The sequence below is a fragment of the Rhinolophus ferrumequinum genome, chromosome 4, assembly GCF_004115265.2.
Source record: "Rhinolophus ferrumequinum isolate MPI-CBG mRhiFer1 chromosome 4, mRhiFer1_v1.p, whole genome shotgun sequence".
Lineage (NCBI taxonomy): Eukaryota > Metazoa > Chordata > Mammalia > Chiroptera > Rhinolophidae > Rhinolophus > Rhinolophus ferrumequinum.
In genome coordinates, this window is record NC_046287.1 from 64365588 (window position 1) to 64390739 (window position 25152).

Below are 25152 nucleotides of genomic sequence, written 5' to 3' on the forward strand. Positions count from 1 at the left end.
AGGATATAAGAAAAGTAGCAAAAAAAGAGGACTTTATCAAATATGCATAACACAAATTTCATGAAATTATTATGGTTGAGATGAATTAATCTTATTGACTATAAGCCGAGTGTTCTGGTTATCTATTATTGTATAGCAAACTACTCCCAATACTTCAAAAACAACCTCTCAATCATATGTCATGATTTGTGGGTCAGGAATCAAGAAGGGCCAGATAACTCTTCATTTTCATGTGGTGTTGACAAAAGTCCTCAGTATTCAACTGGCAGATAGTATGGTCTGGAAAGTCAAGACAACTTCAATCTCGTAGCTGTGGCCTTGTCAGGGATGGCTGAGAGACTTGGCTCATCTGGGACTGTTTCTAAGACCATTTACAAGTGGCCTCTCTAGAATGACAATCTCACAGAAATCAGAGTTCTTATGTGGTAGGTGGTTCAGGGTTCCCAGAGAAAATGTTCTTAGGGGTGAGGATATGGAAACTGATGATCTCTTAAGGCCTGGACCCAGAAACTGGCTGAGTGTCACTTCTGTCATATTCTATTGGTTAAAATATTCACCAGAGCCAGTCCTGTTTCTAGGGGAGGGAAAAACGAATCCGCTTTTCAGTGAGAAGAGTGACAAAGAATTTGTAGCCATCTTTCATTTATCGTATCAAGGCTAACTGATCGAGACAATCCTGGTGGGACATGGGTAACTTTTTATAACGACTATTACGAGCACCGTAAGACTTCTCTCTAATGCTCACAGCTAATCATATGTCTTATGTTTACTCAATGTGTGTAGTAAAGTTACTTAAGTTATTTTTCTTCTGAGACTGTCAAGCATCTTATGGTTTGATAAAATACTAGGGACCATCACTGTTCACCAGACGACAGCATGAGAAGCAAAGTTGTATCACATATTTCTATTTCTTCTAGCACTTAGAAGAAAACATCTAACATGTTCTAAGAGTGCTGACTTTTTTCATGACACAGGTATGGTTTCCCAAACTAAGGAAAATAGTAATTCATTTACCTAAGTTAACAATTTATGACATGAGGGTTAGGAACTTTACGTAAAATTACCTTGAATTTGAATGACATTCGGCAGTTTATAAGTCGTTTATATTTGTATTATTGCATTTTCATTTTACTATAGCCTCATGGGATTGTAATTAGCATTGTCATTTTCTTTTTACAGATTAGTGCTTGACAAGTTAGAAGACATAAAACATTTCCCCAAACTCACAGTAGAGGTAAAGTTGACTTTAAAATTTTCATTTAGTATTAATTTATTCAATATTTACTGAACACCTACTAGGTGTTACACTCCATACAAGGGGATGGAAACATGGCACAGGACAAAGCATGCTAAGCTCCCTGCCCTCCTATAGCTTATTTCTGTATGTGTGTTTGGGGGAGCGAGGGGGCGAGGGAAAGGAGAGAGTGAGTGCATGTGTATATTTTCCAAATTAATTAATATACTATTATCACAATTTGTGTCACATCTGAGTATTACTACCTACACTATGAACTTAATATTTACAATGTTCACACATTTTCAGTATGTAAATGAATTTGGCTTCACATTATGCAATTCTCCTTTTAAATCAAAGGCTTATTGCATTATTTAGTAAAGTAAACTCTTAATTAAAATATATGTATATATGTACATTACCAGCAAACAACCAAAAAAAAAAAAATGACCTTCCATATTACCAGAAAGCTACATACAGCAGCATAGAAAAAGCCAGTGTAGTCGTTGCAATGTTTTTAATAAAGTATTATTACCCGGGTCTCAAATAGCACATATGTATGAAGCACAAGGTAATATTCTCGTATTTTGGAGGTCTTTCTCTTACATGACCATGAACTAGTAAAACAATAAGTTTGTAAACGTATTCCCAAAGTTTATATTTAAGAGCTATTTCTGAGCAGTTTCATTCTGAACAGTTGCTTATAGCTAAGTGCAGATGTATGGTAAACTGAAGCGACTGCCTACCTATGCCTACTCTAAATGATGGAATTCAACCGGTACTTGCTCTTCATAGTCCCTGAAGTGCAAACCTATGAATGTTCCCTTTGTTCATTTATCAGTAAGCAGAGATTGAGATAGCAAGATCAAAAAATGTTTGCCGTTGCTGGTTGCTATTTTATGTTTTGTTTTGTTTTGCTTTTGTCACTCAAGTTTATTCCCTCATATAGATGCAATATTAATGTGCATAACATATCACATATAATAACATAGAACCTATCGTCATTTCTCTTCCATACTATTGCACAGAAGTAAATTTCCCCTAGGTCATTTTGTCCAAGGCCACTCTGACAATAGAGTATTTTGTGTGCATACAGAATATAAAGAGAAATTCAGCGGTGTCAATCACTGCCTCCCTCCTCTTCCTCTTTCTTTTCCTTGTGTTTCTCTTCCTCTCCCTCTTGTCTCTTCTTTAAATGTATTTAATTTGTATTCACACAGAACTGGATATACGTTATTTATTTCACTTGCAGAGTTAACTTAAGCTAGTAACAGCCTGTCTGAACTCTAGAGTCCTTTTTCATAATGATGCATATTTTACTAGGTTGCTGGATTACTTGAAATAGTGTATGTAATTGCCTAGTCCTAACAAATCTTATTTGTTCCCTATTTTCCTTCTCATTAAATATTGCTCTGAGTAAAATATCTGATTAAACCAATTCACACTGAGGTGTAAATAAGACTTAATAAGACATCTCTTTTGAATATATATATAAATATTCAACCTATAATGAATTTTTCTAAATTAAAGGGTTATTTCTTTAGGTATCTAATTTCAGGCATAGGAAATTGATGAGCAAAGGACAATTTGACAAAGAAATGTTCATATGTTTCATAAATCACATCTTATAGAAAAAATCCTATTCTACTTACATTTACTAGAAAATCGAAGCTGTCTTGGAATATTTATGTTAAGGTTGCAGCAAACTCTGGGACTGCTCTAGGGAGGTGTAAGCATTGTTTTTGGTTTGTGGATCAACAGGGATGGAAAGGCAGAATCTGCACTGCTTGGCCTATTTTGCTCCAAAGAGTCTTCTCAGAATTGAGCCTTGGGGTTAATAGAATGAAGACATATTGAAAGTGATCTTGCTCATTTAGAATCATGCTTTGTAGTAGCCTGGTTCCATCCTACAGGGTTTTTCAGTTGCTTATTTCTTTGTACTTGATTATTGGCTGACTTGTGATCATTAAAGCCAAAATGAAAAACTGGACGCTCTATGTAGCAACCTCTTTGTGGCACTCTCACGTGAATTAATGGAAAGAAATATAGATATTCGAACTATCTAATCTCAATCAATAAACAAGCTTTTCATAGAAATACCTTGCCTATCATATGTAAATTTAAAATTGCAATTAAGCAATGCAATGCAAAATAATATCTAGCTGAAATGTCAACTCCTAATTCTTTTGATCTGAATGATTTCCCTATGATTCCTTGTGCTGCTTTGCTTATAGCCATCTTATAGATTTTCTTGAAAATTATTTTATTAAAATCATTTATTAAGTTGTTGCCTGTTAGTGTGTAAATGCACAGAGGCAAGGGAGTGTCTTTCTCATTGTTATATCTTAAAATTATAAATGTTGATAAATTATTTAATGAAAGAATACTGAAACAAAATTAATTCCACGCTGTCATAGAGCACTGTAGCTGATAGAGTTGCCAAAATTATAGGTAGAGTGTTCCAGGCCAACAAAAGACAAGAATAATCCATGAACCCATAGCAATGCCTTCAGGTTCAGGAAAGGGAGGAGGGAAAGGCCTAATTTGTTCTAGAAAAGTTCATGGCAATCTATCTCAAGCAAAGCACAAAATACAGTCCTGAAATCCACAGATTGAATGTGAATTTGGATCTACTAAGATTATGAGAAACAAAGATATGTTTGTTGTTCTCTTAGATATTTAAAGAGCAAGACAGCAAAGCAGCAATTCTTTCTCTTGGGGAAAAATCTGAAATAAAGGTGCTATTCCTTGAAGGATGTCTTCCCCAACTCTACTGAAATATTAACATGCACCAAAATGTTCCAAAATCCTTTTTCAAACTAGAACATTTTTGTTAGTAATCATTTTTAAATAAATTGTTTTCTTTCTGTGACGATGTAAATAAATATTTATTAAAGCTCTCTTTTTCTCCATTTTTATAAAGAAATTTTATACAATAGATTTTATTATATGGTAGTTCACTATTCCACTGCCAAATATTCAACTTAAAACCTGGGAAATTGCCGAATAGGTATGTTGGAGGAATATATGTTGTCACTATCCTGAATTCAAATAGTTTTCATCATCGTTGAAGAACCGGTAATGTTCACTGCCCCTTTTTGCTGTTTTCCCCCATTTCACTGGGGAACATCTCTACTCATAATTTACAGAATGTTTGAGAATGTTTCAGGAAGAAAGAAGCAATATAAGTTTGCAATATTATTTCAGAGAAGAGGGTCTGGTAAACTGGCATTGAAACACTCCATATTTATTCGATAACGAATTTGCAAGTCCAACATAGTTGAGTTTTTTCTTTTGACCCTTGATGCTGAAAAAAACCCCTTGGGATTCAAAATGCTATCTGCATTCTTTTAGTTTCCTTCACTGTCATTTGTAATGAAGAATTTGCAGTAATTTTTGAGGAGGGTCACTTTGTTCACTGACTTGTAAAATAGAATAGAATCAGATCGGTTCAGGCCCAGTTACCTGGATTTTCAGGGGCTATAACAAAGAATAAAACCTGCTTACTCTAGTAAAACAAACCAAAAAAACAAAACAAAACAAACAATGATATACAGACAGAAGTTGCCTCTGAGTGAGATGGGATCATTCTGACTAAATTTCTTCTCCTTGACAATGGAAAGGGGAAACTTTCCTTGGAATTAATTCACACTAATAAAAAAGTTCATTATTATATCCGTAATTCTGAAATATGTCCATATTAGACATAAACTGCAAAAAGAACTGATGACGCTGTTTTGTTCTTACCTTGGTTTGCCTTTCAGAATGAAAGACAAGTTTTATTACAAGGAATAAAAAAGAGATCCCATCTTTAAACATGATTAAAAATAAGCGCTGAACTCAGTACCTTCATGTGGGCCAGTTGAGCCCTCGTAACATTATTTCTGAACAGCTTTTGTAGGTTGACTACATCCTCGGGTTTGCAGTAGAGATCTAAACAGGAAAGACTTTGAATTCATAATGAGCGCTCTCTGAGGTGGGGCTGCTCATCGGGGTTCAGTGACCCTGGAAACTAATTTCTCAGCAGCAAACATTTCAAAAGGAAGCCTGTGATTAAATTGATAGAATGGCAATTGGTAGTTTGATTAAAGTGGGAGGGTAGGAGAAAAAAAGCTACCTTTGGAAACAGAAAAATTCTCTAATGCTAATTGACCCAGGTTTTTGCTCTAAAGTGGGGCACTTTATTCTCTATGTGAAGAGACTGAGATTGAATGGCAGAGAACTAATCACCTGCCTCTCCCATACATAAAGAAAGGGGAGATAAAGCAGAAAGGGCTTAAAGTGTTTTCCTAATGGCTTTATTGGAAATTATAAGGTGAGACATCAACACACACACACACACACAAAAAAAAAAAAAAAAAAAAAAAAAAAAAAAAAAAAACTAGCTACCTCTCCTCTTCTCTGCATCTTCTGTCAGTTATCTACAATTTTTGTTCAGTGAATCTCAACTCTAGCTACATATTAGAACTATCTGAGAAGCATTTTCAACTACTACAGCCCAGAGGTTCTGTTTTAATTGTCCTGGGGTGATAGGAGACACCTGTGTCTGTGTATTTGTACACGTGCATGTATCGGATCCCCACTCTTTACAAAATGTGCAGTCAAATTTGAAATCCAATGTGCTTGGTTCTAGTTCTTACTATACCTATACACTAAAAATAAGAGATAACTTGTGTCTTGATTAATGATTAATAGTACCACCTCTGAGTTCCTTGAAGTCTGATGTGTCTTCTTTCATCAAAGTATCTCCCACTATGTCTTAGCAAGAAACTTAAAAATATTTTCAATAAGTGGAAATGTTTCATCATTCTTTCAATAAGCCAAATAACTCCTTAATAATGGATTTATAATAGACGATGCTTAGCCTAGTTTGGAATTTTTAGCAGGAATTCTTTCCCAAATGTATCATATTATTTGTTTTCTATTCAAACCATTGATCATTGTGCTTACTACTTGAATTAAAAAAAAAAAAAAATGTGGCTTTGGAGAACACAAAGGCTGCCAGCTGATCTGTGGTCAATATGAATTATCTGGAGGCAAAAACCCATCACATCTTCACTCCGTCAATTTCAAAGGCCTTCAGTGATTTAGCAAGGTGGTGTTATTCACTACAGACAGCAGGTAGACTATAAAACTAACACCACTAATCCATACACATGCTCATTCTCACTTTTGCTTGCGGGACACGCTGTTATCTTTCTTCTCTCTTCAGTAACAATGGGTGTAAGCCTTTCTTCCATAAAAAAGACCCCAACTCCCTGAGCAGATAAAATGCCCTACAAACTGTATTATAAAATAACAGTAATCCTTATTATCATAGCACTGACCTTTGATTTTCATGGTGGAAATAAAGGCATGTGTGTCCTCTTTTCTACTAGAGAATCACTCATCCTCAAACAACAATCACAACAGACACAGAGTGAAAATTTTCTATGCAGCAAATATATTCCGTGATCTAGGGGATATCTGTAACTCCAAAGCTCAATATGAAAATGGAAAGCTAGTAAGGGATAAATCAATGAGTTATCAGTGTAGATAATTGCCAAACATATAAATAGGAAGACAAACAAGCAGGTTTTCCTCACAGAATCCCTTGAATGCTGAGAAGTTAGACACAGTAAAATCAGTGCAAAAGGCAGGCAAAGTGGGGCATTAAAAATGTGTGTCTAGTATAAAACACTACAGTAGAGCAGTTGAAAACCCAGCTTCCCAATACCACGTGGAGCAGACAGACAACGACTTTTGCACAATCTTTATAGAAGGTGGGGGGTTATTTTGTGGAAAAAAAATTAGACCAGAGAGACTCCAGACTTGGAGTTACAGGCAGAAGACAGTAGAGGTGAGATGCTGACCTAAAGATGGAATGATTAAGTGAAAATCTGTGTATCTGATGGTGAGGACTTCAGCTTTGTTTCCCCAACAAGTTCCAGGAGACCCACAGTCTAGTTTAAACATCCCCTCATCTCATCCCACTTGAGGCAGAAGATTAGAGAAATCATCTGGAGAAACTATGTCTTATTAGACCAAGAAAGCTGAATTTAAACCAACAGTTGGGAAAGCCTATCAACAAGTCATTTTATACTAAAGAGCCCCAATAAGGCTAAGAAATTGAAGCCTGGTTATCTCAGATAGTGAGAGTACAGTGATGAAGAAAATAGGAACGTTAGTTGAAGGTATAGCTGAAGCAGACGGATATCCCAGAATCCTCCACCACACTGCCCTAGGCTCCCTGATTCCCTTTCCTTGGGATCCACACCCTATATAACCCCCACCCCTTGAGTTTGGGAAGGATTTGTGGATATAACAGAATATCACTCCCTTGATTCAGTTTCTTTACATGGCAAAGGTGATGGGATAGTTACTCCATAATTATATTATTTAAAACTCCATGATAGCAGATTGAAGAGAGATCTTGTGTTGGCTTTGAAAAAGTCACTATCACGTTATGAAAGGGCCATGTGGCTGGGACCTGAAGGCAGCCTCTAGGAACCAAGAGTGACACCCCCATCCAGCCAACAGACAGCAAGGAAACTGGGACTTCAGGACTGTAGTCACACGGAGTTAAATTCTGCCAACAACCTGAATGTGCTTGAATCTCAACTCCAGATGAGAATACAGTCAGCTCACCTCTTGATTTCAACCTTACGAGCCCCTGAGCAGAGAACCCAGTTATGCTGAGCCCAGACTTGTGACCTACAGAATGGTGAGATAATACATGGGTGACTTTTAAGCTTCTATGAGTGTGGTAATTTGTTACACAGCAATAGAAATCAAATATACGTATCAGCCAAAACAAGTCTCTCAGGAGAAGATGATGTTCTTACAGGGACCCTATATTTGGAGACACCAAGTTCTGCTGAGGATTGAGTGTACTATATGGCACATTGGGCATATTGTCAGGAAACTGGCAATAAAAAAGTGGTACACCCAAACTGGGTAATTAAGGAGATTTTAATAAAATGTGAGGACATTAGAGAAATGAAAAAATGTTGGGGCAATATTCCAGGGCTGAGCAATGGCAGAGAGCCATGGCCGCTCCTGGCACTGAAGGGAGGGAGTAGATACTGGAACTCTAAGAGTAGCTGAATAGAAAGGGCTATCTGGCAGGAGCCTTGGCCTTCAGTGGAGGCATGCAGCCAACCTGAGATAAGCCAGCATAGAAATAAACTGGAGAACATAAACCCAGAATTCCTTCTCCTCTCTCCCTCTAATGTCCCGATAGTGCCTGCCACAGAGTTAACCAAACAGGAAACCAGAGATTAAAGATGTTTATTGGTGTGTTACATGCATACTTGACTTCTAGGAGAGTTGTCAAGTAGTAAAGGTGGAATGGGATATGGAGGAACAGACAGAACATATCCATCAAAATCTACATGCTCCCCTTAGCATCTTTGTCCCTTGTCCAGGTGGCAGACATGGTTTCCTTATATAGGAGACAGACAAAGTCCCAATATCTTCTGTGTCATCACAGGGTTATATAAATTTGGACACAGTCCTACTCTTGCATTCTTAAATAAATTAGTAGGAGAAAAGGGGAGAAAGAAACAATTAACAAACATAAAAATGTAACTGTAAAAATCCCTTTCTAGAGCCAGTCACAAGGTCTAAGTTGATAACCATTGTTACTTTTTTAACCACTGATTTTCCCCTGTCCAGGCAAGAAACTAGCAGAAGATAATGGGAACATTACCAGAACTTATTAAATAAACATCAAAGGAGGCTATTAAATACAGACTTTATTCTAGGTAACCATGTGCCTAGCTAAAATTTGAGGGCTGTTTTGTTAAGAAAGAGTTGGAAAATAAATATCTTTCCTAAAATAAACATTAAATAATGCAATTACATTTGGACTCCCATCAGGATGTTGGCATATTATGTATTTGTTTTTGCATGTGGTGTTTGTTCTGAATTGGATAAAAATATGATCTTAAAGATTATATGGAAGGATGCATGCCCAAGATAAGCTAAGTAAACTATTGAAAAGGAAGGAGAGTGAAGGAAAATTCATCTTATCAGATATCAAAACATAGTATAAACCCATCAAAATAATATAACTATAATATTGATAGGGGAAGACAAATATATCAGTAGACCAGAATAGAAAACCCAGAAGTATATCTTACTGTGTTTTTTTAAATTTACATGGCATTTAATCTATACGACAAAGATTATTTAATTTAGAGGCTTAAGGATATTATTTAATAAATGGTACTTGTACAACTGCTTACACAATTATAGGAGATATACTTGAACCTTTATTTTACATCAAATGTAAAAATAAACTTCAGAAATAATTATGAAATAATAAACTAAAATCTTTTGAGCAATTAGAAAGCTATATAAGCAATCTAAGTGCATAAGAGAACTCCTCAATGAAGACTAGAAACCCAGAAGCTCAATAAGAAAGAAAAGATACACTCAACAGCATAAATATATATATATTTATAAGTAAATATATATATAAATATATATATATATATATATACACAGAGAGAGAGAGAGAGAGAGAGAGAGAGAGAGAGAGAGAGAGAGAGAGAGAGAGAGAAAAGTATAGTGATTTTAAGAAAGGAAAAAATTGTATTAAAATTATGCTGATGGTAACCACTTTGAGCACCTCTTGTAATTGCAGAAGTCAAACGTGACTTATATTCATTTTTTATCGGTATATATTGGTATTACAACTTTAATACAGTTTTTTCCTTTCTTAATATCTGTATACATTTTTTGGCACCCTCTGTATATAGCAATATTCATCAGAAACCAGGTCAATAGAAAATTGATAGACTGGAAAAATATATTTGTAACATAGATGACACAGAATTTGTCTCTATAAAAAAGAACTCTTATACGTTGATAATGAAAACACAACCAATCTGATAGAATAATGGATAACCAATATTAGTAACTTACCAAAAAGCAAATTTAAATGATCAATAAATATATGGAAAGTTGTTTAATATTTCTGATGAACAAGGTACAAAAGTTAAAATAACAGTGAATTATATTATTCTCTGTACCCATAAGCTTGGCAACAGACTGGAGGTAGAATCTGTTACTAATATTACTAGAAAGATATCCTGATATGTGGGGTGTGGATATGGGCAGAGGAGAGAGGATACAGAATATATGATTTGATTGTACTTACGCATTTATGGGAAATATATGCATACATATCTATTTTTTAAATTATATAATGTTTTTAAGCTAGTACATCATTTTTACTTTAAGAAATCCTTCTAGAGATACAGTTACAAGGGTGCACAAAGTAGCATTGTTTATAATAACAAGTGATATAATCCTTAAAATTCACCATGAAGGTAGTGGATTCATAAATTATAGTGTATTCCCACTATAAATAGAACACCATAGAATGAGAAATAAGGTTAAAAGGTAGACATAGGCATATTGAAGGAGAATTACTATTTGAAATCTCTAAGTTATAAAACATAATGTATGATATGATCCCATATATATATGCTATATACGTAAGTATGTATAAACGCATACTTATATGTTTACTTTTTAAACAAAAAAAATCTCTATTAGGATACAGGATAACTACTCTTAACAGTAGTTAGCTCTGGGGGAAGTAGAATTTATAAATGTAGGTATGTGTGCCTGAGTTGCTTGAGGTTTTCATTAGGAGAGTAAATTCATATTAGACTTATATTAGATTGTACATTAAAATAATACTAAAACATTGCATCAAAATTAAATATTAAATTTAAAAGCACAAGACATTTTATTTTTGTGGTAGGCAGAATAATGTCCCCTACACCCCCCACCCTAGATGTCCAACATCCTAATGACTGGAATCTGTGAATATGTTATGTTACATGCGTGGCAAAGGGGAATTGGGTTGCTAACAAGCTGACTTTAAAATAGGGATATTTGTGTGGATTATTTGAGTGGGCCCAATGTAATCATGAGAGTCTTTAAAAGAGGAAACAGGAGAGAGAGAAGTCAGTGTCAGATTGATGGGATGTGAGAAAGACTCAAATAGCCATTTCGGACTTTGAAGATGGTGAACAGGGCCGTGAGCCGGGAAATACATTTCTCCTCCGCAAGCTGGAAAAGGCAAGGAAACACATTCGCCAATAGAGACGCGAGAAAAAACAGCCCTACTGATGCCTTAATTTTAGCCAGCAAGACCCATTTCAGACTTCTGAACCACAGAACTGGAAGAAAATCAATTTGTGTTGTTTTAAGCCACTAAGTTTGTGGTAATTTGTTACAGCACCAATAGGGAACTTATGCAATATGCATTACCTCATTCAAAATTTACAAGAACCCTAGAAGATATATACAACTATGGGTCCTGGTTTACAAATGAGGCCTGTTTAAGGTAGCACAGCTGGTTTAACGCCTGTGGACAGGACTTAAATTATTAGTTCCATGGGCATCTAGAGCTTGGATTTTTCTCCACCGTTTTGTGTTCTCTAACCTATCACCCCAATGGGTGGTCAGGGCTTGGCCACAGCAGATGTTCAGTATCAGGTGAGTCAGTAAGAAAACAAGTTTGTGGTCGAACAAATCTTCATTTGAATGCAGTTACTAGCTGTGTGGCCAAAAGCAAATTACTCAATATAAGCCTCTTTCCTCATCTATAAAAAAAGAGAAATAATTTCTACCTTGTAGGGTGAGAGAAAACATTCAGTGAAATAATGCATGAAAAATGTCCAGCAAAGAGCCTTGTATAGATTTTGTTTTTAATAAATGTTATTTATTGTTAGAGGGGACTATTACTTTGTTATAATGACTCTGGGCAACCTGTTCTTCCTCTAGATGAGGTTTTAGGTTTTGTTCAGGTCTTTTTCATATCTGTCAGCTCCTGATTCAGGGATGGTGGTTAGTGCCTGTGGCGTAGAATTACAACTACAAACTAGGGAACTATTAACTGAGTACAAGTGTAGAGGAAGTGGCTTTTAGTGGTGTGAGCACCAATGATCCATAATACGAATCCAGTTAGTAGCAAAGATATACTATTACGAATATAGATTTATCCCATGGGATCACATCACAGAGGAACAGAAGAAAAACAGATTCTCTGCAAACTTCCTTCCAAACCTAATCTTGGTTAGTATGCTATGGGAACCTAGAAAAGGGGAGAATCTCTATCAAAATTCAGATTATGTTGGTCTTCTGTTTTCTGATCCATGGGACCCCAAACTGAGTTTTCTTGGAATATCATTTTTCATTCAATAAACATATTCTGTTGGTCTAAAAATGTCATACATCTTCAAAAATTTTCTTGAAAAATTTCCTTTGGACTCTCAGTTCTTTACCACTAGTTTATTTTTTTGGTCAAAATTTTTCTAAATGTTTATAGTATCTTTTTTATTTTTGAATGGTTATTTTCAAAGATAATCCTTGATGATATTTTACAGGAGATCATTTAAACTTCTTTTAGAGGGTCCCTCTAGTTCTGGGTTGTCCAGTGCTTGGTACAATGTCTGACACATTATGCATAATATATTCTCAGTGCACATCCACTGAATGAGTGAACTATCAAATGAACTATGAGGGTGGGGCAACAGTTGTAGTCACAATAACTCATTCATGGAAATAGATCCCTTCTTACGGTTGAAATGGAAGTAAGCCAGAATGTGTGAACATTCCCAAGGGGATCTAGTGGTCCAGAAGTAGTCAGAGCATCTTGGCCATTTGTATATGTGCCTCTTGTGCCTTACGAGAGAAAACCAAGGAAGGAAATTAAAATATAAGAAACCACTTGAGAATTTGTTCTGTTCCAAAAAACTCAGAAGTAATAAAGTGTTTGCATTGCTAATGGCTTTTTCAAAATGTTTTGACACCCCAGTGGTGTTTGGGAGAACAGATTTTACATGTGGGAAACAACATTATGACTTAGGCAATGGGATTCTGAGTTTTTCTGTACTTGTTGTTCTTGTAGTGCCCTTCATTCAAACAATCTTTGTCCTGCTTCTGAACGTTTCAGATCATTTGAATCAGCTGCAGAGGCAATGAAAGCAGCAGGATAACTGAGCAGAATGGAACATTTATAGCAATAACAATTTATTAAGATCATCATTATTAACCATGACATGGGGCTTTCTTAACCACATCTATAATTACTATAACTTCTAATGATGCTGGATCATTTGCACTCTAATACTCTGGAGTGCTTACTACATGTTACAAAGCTATTAAAACACAGATTTACAGAGCCATTGATAAAATAATTCTAATCATTTTATTGTTCAAGCTGCATTTACCCACATTTGAAAATCAGCTATACAAAATGTATAAATGAACACAGAATCATACCTTTGAAGACAACGTCCAAAAAGTAATTTTACCCAATCTACTGCCTTAAATAATTGAATCCCCAGACCGTCAAAGACAGATGGTTTTAATTCCCATTTAAAAAGTCACAAGGCACAAAGTCTTCACAACACCCTATATTGACGGTTTTGGTACTTCATCACCATGTGGCATTTGAGTTTTCCCATAAATGAAGTAAGTTAGAGCAAATTACACATAGATCTATGTAGGAATATACCTATTCTTTTGTGGGGATTGAAAAAATAGTTCACACCTCCTTCATCACACTAACACCACATAATAGAATTCACTTTTCGAGACTTCACGCTGAACTTTCTCAAGTGCTTTAACCCTTTCTTAGAATTAATATATTACTGACTTTAATCCCTTTGGAAATTCTTTTGTCCCTAAATACAAATTTTGTTATTTATGTTTAAGAGCGAAGGTAACATCAGATACGGGAAGAGGAATAATAGAAATGAGGAGCTCTGCCGACATCTTTAGATATAGTGAGTCATAAACACTACCCAAACATATAGATAGTGACTGCTTAAATTTAAAACCAGTCCATATGCAAAACCTTGAACTAGAAGGTGAGCTCCTAATTAACCTGCAGGTTATTAACCTTTAATGTTTTCTTTAATTGAAAGTTCATTGACTGAATAATGAAGAAACCTGAAAGAACCTGAGACATTTAGGTAAATTCATGAGAAACAAACACATGAATTATAGAAACGGGAAAAAAAATACAGAGCAAAAAGTGAATTGGTCAAACCCCACGGAGAACTGGGATTATCATCACTCCAGATACAACAGCAGCGCTAATGACTCAGAGAAACTCTACTTGAATATCTTCTCCATTCAGATACTGATTTACATCATTCTATTCAGGAGGCCTCTCCTCACATGTGACTCCACCTACCCTTATCTCTTCTTCTCTCTTTGCACTAGTTTTCTCCCCACTTCTCCAATGTTACTGGGACTGCTTCCAACACTTTCTACTGCTTTTCTCTAGTTCTTATATTCAAAGTTCTATGAAGAAGATCGAACCCAATAGTCACCATTTAGTAAAGAGGAATACTATAGGTCAAGATTCTCATGCCACAATACCTCACAGATAACTGGTCCAGCTTTTCAACACGTCCCGGACTCCTCATTCAAAAAACTGTGGTTTGACTAACAGTATCGCATGAGAGACATGACACCCTAGTTGCAAGGAAGTGACCATTACCACTGGTCTCAAATAAGGATGTGAGTGTGACAAAGCACTTCATGCAATCAACTACCAGATAAACATGAAAAAACTCCTTACCAATTTAATAAAAATTTTCTAAGAATAGTGACTAAAAATTATTGTTTACATAGTCCTTCCTGTGTGATATACCATGGGGCATGTCATGCATTGATATGCTATATTTTATTTTGGGTCGGGATATACCAAAGATGGCTATTTTATTTAATAATCTCAGACATGACCTATGAAGAACACTGTGCTGCATCCTGCCTGAAGGTGGTATTGAGAAGAATGATGTAAAAAAACAAGGAGTAAGTTATGATATTTGTCCTCATCCTAAAAGAATCTCATTCCATAATAGGTTAGACACAAAATTAAGCAAATATAAATAATGCAAGGAAGTGAATAGCACTGGGTAAGGAAAGGAGTACAGAATCTCTCTGGTAACTTGCAAATCTTCCATTACACTAATGTTCTGACTGGAGCTGTTGGGAGGTGAGGGTGAAGGCAGCAAATGCCACTCTCCAATGAAAGCTACTCCCAGCTTCAAGGGAAAAACACTTCCCAATGCTGAGATCTGACAAGAGGAGGGATGAACCCGCTGCCAAACGGACAAGATCAGCACATTGGGCTGGTCATCAATCACCTTCTGGCGCTTTCCTTGTTTAGGTAAAGTGTCCTTTTGGCTCTGGGAACAGAAGAACGGGCCAGGTGGAGAGATTGTTTTTAATCTATCAGGTTCGTGCAAAAGTAATTGAGGTTTTTGCAATTATTTTTAACCTTTTTTAAACCGCAATTGCTTTTGCACCAATGTAATACATTAAGTCATCACATTTTCAAGATACTGAAAATTTTAGTGGTTACCATTCATTTCTATATTTACTTATTCAACTGAATTTTATTGCAGATCTAATATACTCACATAAGTATATAAAGGTAAATCATATATCCTTGTTTTATAAGACATATAAAGAAATAATTGCAGCACATTTTATTATACTTTTATATATAGCAATATAATAAAAATTTTAATTCAAAATTTTACAGAAACTCAAAGGAGGAAACTGGATAAACCGGGTAATAATGTCAGGTAAAGTAAGAAGGTGAGAACTTCAAAGATGAATAAGCATACTCCAGATGAGAGGCAGTGGACAGTTTATTGTTGGAAGAGGGATCAGACCGCAAAAATGCACACTTGTGAAATAAATGGTTGTCTCAAAATTATTGAGCTTTTCTATGGGATCAGAGGGTCAGGTTTGTGGGTGATCTGGCAGAAGACACACTAAACAAAGGATGTGAATCGATAATCACTACATCATACTCTAAATAAGCTCCTCTAGGCAAATTAATTGAGATTGTATTTATCTTAAAATGTGTCTTGATAATTTTATTTTTCATATGAGGGTTTTTTTTTTTCAAAAATATTTTTTATTGCTATCAAGCTAAAGTAGTGTAAGGATTACTTGACAGTAACACCTTTGAAGAAAGGTAGATCTCACAGAAATTTCAGCCTTGCCATTTACTATCTGGGTGATTTTAACAAGTTACTTAACCTTTCTAAGCCTGTTTCATGTATAAAGAGATTATAAAAAGACTACATAAGGCTGTTAGAAAGATAAAACTGATAATACCTTTGAATATCTGTCATGTGGTGAATACTCAATAAGCACAGGTATAAAGAAATATTTAGGGTACTTGTTTTCAAATGTATTTTAGCCATAAAATCTTTTTCAAATGTTAAAAGCCTCTTTATGTAAAATGGATTAACTCTGAGCTGCTTTGTTTGAAGCAGAAGTGCACCCAAAGCCTGCATGTCCCCCTCTCTCCCATCCTCACTTCAAAGCAGGTAACCCCTAAAGGACTCTGCAATTCACAACTTGAGAAGTACTGTACTGCCATACAGCTGCCTTTCTTCAAAATGAGTTATTGAATAAACAGATGAATTGATCTTTATTCAGAGTTCTCTAGAACGTCACTATTTATCAGTGTTTTGGGGCATCAACATTCAAAACACTCTTCTAATACATGCACACTGTGTCACTTAAATCCTATGGTGAGTTTCAATCTCTACTACTTTATCTTCCTTAAGTTAGTAATTGTGATAAAGTATCATCATGAACCTGTGTGATATTTTCAAGAAAATTAGAAAAGGCTTCCCTTATGTGTGGACTTCCCCTCGGTGGAAAAGTTCCTATGACAATATATATGTCTTGGCAAGCCAATGGTATTTTTACACAAAATAGAAAAAGCCAGCAGTTTCTTTGACAAACCCAGACCTGAGCTATGCATAGCTTGGTGGGCTGAGCAAAGGTTAGATTTCAGCCCTTACCTGGCCCTGTGGCTGGGGCTTTGGTTTAGTAAAACTCTTCACATGATGGTTCATTAAAACCCTATTTATATATTTTTATTTGTAGCTCCAACTCTAATTTATCCGGAAGTATTTTGGAAACCAAATTGGTTCAAATTTGCTCTAGGTTCTGTTTAACAATTTATAGAGAATCCAAGCACAGGCAATAATTTAAAGCTATTCTTTGGCCGCTGATGATTATAATAGGGGTTTTCCTGTATATCAAATTTTCCCACACAATATTCCCTGTGGTATTATTTCAAACTCCAAACAATGACTTGATCCAAAAGCTGAAGCAATGAGGCATCATTGCAGGCAAAAGCAGAGAAATACATTTTCAGGTGCTAACTCTACTTTATAGGAATAAGTTTTACAATTGTTGAGCATTGGCTATCTTCAGGCAAGCCTTTAGGCAAGATATCCCATTACTGTAGGTCCACACATACGAAGAAATAGTTACTCTATGCATAACAAATGAATATGAAACCTTTGATAGTGGAGAACTTTAAAATTCTATTTTCCAGAGGTGTGTGAGCCTGAAGCGTTCAAAGAGGGAAGGCAGCTTAGAGGCGTTAAGAGCACTCACTAGGTGCAGTAAAGATCTGGGTTTCAAAGCACAGGTTATACCAAAGTTTGCCAACTGAATTCAAACTCTCTGAGCCTTCGTATCTTCATTTATCAAATGAAGATAGTATCTCCCTCACACAATTGTTATAAGGACTAAATAAGATAACCTATATGACAGTGCCTACAGCTGAAGATATATTACTTCAGTCTAAATAATTTATTATTTAGAATAATTTAATCTAAATTTCATCTTTATTCACTTTGAAGCCTGGAGCTCCTGATCTGGGACTTTCTGCAGTAATGGAAATATTCTGTGTTTGTGCTTTCCCATATGGCAGACACTAGCTGCATGTGGCTGCTGAGCTGGCGAAATGTGGTCAGTGGCACTGAGGAACTGAATTTTTCAGTGGCTTTATTTTAATTAATTGAAACGGAAACTCAGATAGACACACGGAGTTAATAGCTACTGTATGGGACAGTGCAGCGCCAGAATAGAATTTGACTTCAATAGGACAACCTTATTGTAGATAAGTATTTTTTCAGCAGTAAGTTTCTGAAAAAGACCACATTCTTTTCCGTGAACATTTTTAAGGCAGGAGATTCTTAAACTGGAATCAATGTGCTCCATAAACACCTGAGATTATATGATAATCATGTTAAGTTTAAAGTGTATTTTTCTGGAAAGAAGATCCATACCATTGGAGTAAGAAAGAGGACTGTCTCAATCAATCAATCAAAGGAATATATGCAAGTTTCTTAAACTTTCTCTAAGCTTAAAATGCCCAAACTATTGTTCAACAGAGGCACGCACCCAAGCTGCTGCGCGACCTCATATAACTATAGTTAACTGTTTCTATTAACACTAACATATAAGCAGGGTTGTCACCAAAAATATGGAATTCACAGAAGTGTTCAATTGCTCTACTTTGACCAAACTAGTAAATATATTTTTAACATGTTTAATTCATTTTATTACATACTTAATATTATTAATTTCCTCTAAAACATTAAATAGCACAGAAATGTTAAAACTGAAAAGTACAATTCTCTCCCCTCTCTTACTCTGCTTCTTACTCTCCTTCCCTGGGACATATAACTATGTCAATAATTCGTTGCATATTCCTCTAGACCTTTTTTCATGCACCCGTACATATGTTGTGTTTACATGTGCATGTGTGTGTGTATGTTTTTATGTGTGTAACTATCGACTTCTGTTATACTATTTGTGGTAGACTGAATGATGAGCTCAAAGATGTCCACAACCTAATCACTGGAACCTGTGAACATACTACCTTACATGCCAAAAAGATCTTTGTAGGTGTAATTAAGTTAAAGATCATGAGATGGGGAGATTAACCTGGATGATCGGAGTGGACATTATATATTCACAAGTGTTCATAGAAGAGGGAGACAAGGGGATGAGCATTCGTAGTAGGAAATGTTATGATGGATGCGAGAGGTTGGAGTGACTCAAGGAAGGAACCACAAACCAAGGAATGCAGGCAGCCTCCAGAAATGGAAAAAGGCAGGGAAATTGATTCTGAAACTGATCCTGAAGCTTCCAGAAGGAACACAGCTCTGCTGATGCCTTGATTTCAGACTTGTGACCTCCAGAATTGTAAAGAATAAATGGGTGTTGTTTTAAGCCATTCAGTTTGTGGTAATTTGTTTCAGCAGCAATAGAAAACTAGTACACTGTTCTTTAACATATGTTTTTTAACCTAACAGAGTAAGCCACACTTCCTTCCATGTAATTACATTACTACATGCAGTGCTACTTCTTTTTCTATAGTAGTTGCCTGGATTATCAGTTTGGGTCCTCTTTATACTATTATATTTAAGGTTTCAGTGCACATCCTTGGACATGCATCTTTGAGCATTTGTTCAGATGGTTTGTGAAACAGGTGACTTCAGAGAGGAGGGGCTTGGTGAAAAAGTAAAGGTATATACGGTGACTACATTGCTACTCAGAACATTTGACCTCTTGCCTGAAGTGTTTCACTCAGGGGAGATTATGCTTCCTGCTCCACAGACAACAGGCTTTGGTCATGTGAGTTGCTCTGGCCAATAAAATGTCAGCAGAAGGGACATGGGTCCCTGTGAGTGAGTGAACACTTTAGAAGCTCGGATGTGTTTGCCCATTTTCTCCTGACACAAGAGGTCCCACATAGAGGCTGTTTCATCGACCTGGGTGATATCTACATCCCAATGGAATTGTAGGGAGACAAAAATAATAAGTCTTTTTGGTTATAAATGACTATAGTTTGGGGGTTCTTAGACACAAGAGCATACATAACTTAGACTAAATTACCTGATACAGTATGTGTATTTAAAATGTTCATATACACATACAAATGTTCAATGCCACATTGCCTTCTAAAGAGCCGTACATGTACACCAACATTGCCAAAAGTGCTTTTTCTCACACTCATGCCCAAGTACCGTGTTTCCCCGAAAATAAGACCTAGCCAGACCATCAGCTCTAATGTGTCTTTTGGAGCAAAAATTAATATAAGAGCCAGTCTTATTTTACTATAATGTAAGACTGGGTATAACATAATATAATATAATACCCGGTATAATATAATATAATATAATATAATATAATATAATATAATATAATACCAGGTCTTATGTAATACAATGTAAAATAAGACCGGGTCTTATATTTTTTGCTCCAAACGACGCATTAGAGCTGATTTTCCAGGTAGTTCTTATTTTTGGGGAAACATGGCACATAGCAGTCATTTCCAACTTTTGTCTTTCTCATGGGAAAAAATGGTATCTCACCATTTTAACCTGTATTTTTCTGATTTCATACAACGTTCTTTCATATGTTTATTATTCAATTGTATTTCTTCTTCTATAAAATATTTACATGGCAATCATTCATTTATCCAGTTATTGGTCATTTTCATATACATTTTCATATACATTCATATAAGAGTGCTTATACATTGTGGCTATTTGTCTATATTTTTAATGCTTTATTTGGGTCTTTACTTTATGATGGATTTCACCTCACAGAAGTAACTTAATATATTATGAACCAGTTTCCTTTGAATTAAAATATAAGTCAAGCCTAATTAGTCACTCCAGAAATCATGAACTAGTAAGAATGGCTCACTTAGAAGTCCAGATGAAAACTGATGATTCACTATCTAATTCTGAGTCAAAGCACTCACCAAGAACAATGAGGAAATACATGATGGATCAGAAAAACAGAAGAAAAAAACAAGGCCAAAAAGACCAAAGGATAAAAATATTAAAGAACAAAGCAAGGATTAAAGTGAATGCAGAAATTATACATTTATGTAATCATAATAAAAGTAATAATAATAGCTATTATTATTTGATAATATATATCAACAGTCATGAAAATGTTTATAATCAGTGTACATACTGAAGTTTTTTCCTCCATTTAAGCAATTTATTTTAGCTACAGTCCTATGGGTAAGATTTTTGAATTAAGTTTGATCATAGTAGCACTACCAAAGGTGGTGAAATCATGAAAGTAAGACACAGACATTATTATACTTACAATTAGACAATTAAGTAAAATCTGACATATCAATAGATTGAAAAATAATGGAGCTGTTAAAATTAATCTAGATAATGATGTGAAATCCTGAGCCAATCTGAATGTCATCTTTTAAGAAAGACTTCCTAACTTGTTCTGTTTTTTTCTCCTCTGATTTTATAGAATTTTGTCCTTGTATTCTAACATTTATCAAGATGCAAAGTGCTTATTGTTTCCTTCCCTAGACTTCAAGGTCTCCAGAGCTAGATTTATGTCTTTTCTTTTTTGACATACAATTCATGTTTTCTTATTTGAAATGTATTTACCTATTTCTTCAAGAAAAATAGAAAACAAAATTGCAGGCAGACTACAAATATAATTATGTAAAATTATACAAATATGTTGATATAGGTTAGGAAGGAACAAAGAAATGAAAATTATTCTTAGAGCACAAGAGGAACCTTATAAGTTTTGTTTCAAAAACATTTTATAAGAAAGCAGGGATTTTTTTAATGCAAAATGATAGAAAGAAGAAAATTCATGTGCTACATATTTCTTCTACCTAAAGATAACTATTAATATTGTGGCCTATTCTTTTCAAGCCTTTCTATGCCCCCTTTTTTGTTTTTACATTATTGAGATCCTTACACCTATAAAAAAGTTTTGCTCTATTTTTCCCTCATTCCCTTTAAAGTTCTTTTTTTTTTTTTTTTTAATTTATGACTAAAGCCACATAGTATGACCTAAGTGATGTATAGCCCTCCAAGGAAGAGAGCGAGGCAAATCACAGCTCCGATACACATGTAGTTAGAATGATCGAGAACACATAGCTGGGTAGAAAATGATAAGTTTTAGAAAGAATTCCTGAAAGACCACTCTCGGAAAGAGAGGTGGTAGAACAAACTGCAGTGTTTATAGTGCTGTCTAGACTAATCTGATCTTGCCAGAGTGTATTTTGTCTTGTGACTTGCAGAGGTGAATATGATCATGTTCCTTATCTATACCTTATTTCTTAACAAGGTCTGAAAGCTTTGCTTTGCCTTGCTCTCCTCCTACTATGGATCCCTTAGGTCGGATTATTTATGGGGCTTATAAAGACCTTGATTGAACGTGAAAACATGGTGCTCCTTCTGACGGTAACAAGGGAAGTTCCCAGCTGGATGAAGTCTGTTGTTTCTTTTGATGTGGCTGCTTTAAGAACATAAAGACCAGAATATTCTAGCTGAGGTCAGAGTTACCTTAAGTGCTCTGAATGTCCATAAAACAATGGCACTCCACTAGTGCTGTTCAATAGATTTTCTGCAATGAGGGGATTAATCCACACCTGTATTGTCCAATACAATAGACACAAGCCATTTATGCCTATTGAGTGCTTTCAGTGAGGCTTGTGTGATTCAGGAACTGAATTTTTAATTTTATTTCAGTTAATCAGTTGAAAATTAAATTTAAATAGCCACATGAGGCTAGCAGCTACCATATTGGACAGCACAGCTGTAAGTAGTGCCTTTATGTGTATCAGTTAAGCTGCAGCTTTCCCTGATCTAAATCAAAGTGTTCCAGATATACTGCTTCAATCAAATCAAAATCCATGATACTGGCCTTTATAGTGTATTATTCACTGCTGCCCCTGATGAGGCTTGCACGTGTGAAGAGCATAATAATGACCGTGCATGACATAGCTAGGCATCCTGATGCCAAAATGCAGGCATGCATCAACTCTGTGCACAGAGATTTTATGTTTGAAAATAAAAATCCCAGACCCATAGTACCTATCCCCAGCTTCCCTTTCCAAGATTGGGTATATGCTCACTAGTACTACAGATACTGGCAAACTATTTGGTCGCTGACTCTTATTATTCAATACAGCTAACGAGAGGGGAAAAAAATCAAATATATGTATACACATATTCCATACACACATACATACATGTGTATATATATATTACATATCTTAAATATATATAAATTGAAGTCTTAAATTGGGTCTGACTCAGTTGCTAACTCAGGCGAGTTATATAGTCAGGTGACCTGGGGACTAATATTCTAAGTACACCCATATCTCCAAGACTACTTTGTTCTCATCTCAGCTCTGGCTGACCAGACATTTTAAGCAGTCTCTCATGATGAGCCACAGTATTTGCTCTCTGCTTGTCTTTCTTCCTTTGCTTAACCATCAGAGCAAATGGAATGAAAGATTCGGGGTGATGAAATCAGTGAGATGAAACTAAAATGTGCTACTGAGCTGCTAAGTAGAAGGGATGAACTTCAGGAAAACGCTTGAATGGAAGAGAAATTAAGAAGGTTGAATTAAGTTTAGTGAATGATGTGTCTGCAGAGACATTGCTTCTTTGTTTCTTAATGGCTTGCCCTAATGAAACTTCAGCCCAGGGAGCTTGTTCTTCCTTTGGCTTCTTGCTATTTGACTTCCAACAGGATTAGCTCTACTCTGAGAGCAGCAGCACCTTTTGTGGCTGAAGGTGAGGTTTGAGAAGACTAGATTTTTAAAAATGTGGTTTTCTTAGAACCTGAACTGATTAGGGGAGCAAATGAGAGACAAACTGCTGTAGGGCTCTGAATAGCAAATGATCTGTGAGTAAATTCAACAAGCTGAGAGACAGTAAATAGGCTATTAACATTCATTTTGGCAAAGCTGCACCTGTTGGAGCTGAAAATACAAAGAAAAACAGGAAGGGGGATGAATGACAGAGAAGACCTGTCAAACGTCGTAGCATCAAAAGATTTTAAATCCTGAGCTTCATGAAATCATCAGTGTAAATTATATGAAGCTGCAAATTTGGCTGAGCCTCAAGATAGATGCAATCCACAGTGAAATGTTTTTACCACCTTTATCCACCTAAATGTGCCTGCAGAGTTGTGGTGGATTCAATGCAGCTAATGGTACTGTTTTAGATGATTTTTACCCTCAGGGATTTAGGAAGTTCTGATAGATCTTGTTACGGGCAGTATTGGTTCACAGAGAAAATTATTTAGGGGCTCCCTTCATTCTCTATCCACTGTCGCCTTTTTAGAGGAGCCCCTCACCATCCCATAAAGACACACAGACTGTAAGGAGCCCTTTGGAAATGTTAGGAAGGTGTTTTGGAACTTCACTGACTCTTCTCTTCCACAAATTGTGCAGCTTTCCAAATTTTTATGTCCTTTTTCTTAGGATCCCTTCTCTAGCTTTTAAATTCTAAATGTCTCTGATAAATCCAACCCCTGGATTTATGACTGGTCTTTGTAAGTCTTGGCTCCATTTTAACTGAGCCTTGTAGAGATGACCCCTTATGACAAACATAAAATAACTGTTTTGAAGTCTAGGCCCCGTGGCTGGCCTTTGGAAAAGATATTATAATGCAGGTGGGCATTTAACTTTTGTTAATTACATGGATTAGGGAAGCAACTGCCTTTGCATGAGGGAGCCCACTTGACAGAAGTCTTCCTAACTGTAAAGAACCCAAGATAATAAGATGGTTTATAAGGTATTGTCTCCTCTAAAGACAATTTAGACAACTGAACATCCCTCTAATTCTGAAAATGTTTATATACACTCATTCAAGAGGCAGAAGAATGAGCTGAACTTACATTCTAAGACTATGATTTAATACCGTATATATCCCAAGCTGTATTCAATAAAACATCGGAGTCCTTGGAGATGCTAACACATATTTTCCATAACAATTAACATTTAGGAAATTGTATCTACTTATGCTTTCCTTAAAATAGTGTAATTATATCTTTGAAATGATGTGTTTAATAGTATATACCCCAGTGAAACATATAAGAAAAAAGACACCCTACCCCAACACCATTAACCTTCCAGGGAACTCCATTGTCCCACAGAGAACAGTTTGGATAATTTTGATTTAATTCATAGCTTGCAACACAATTTTACCCACTCTCTTGCTGGGGAATCATATTGATTGTCCACAAAAAGGGCAACTAGACACTTAGCTCAAACCTTGACT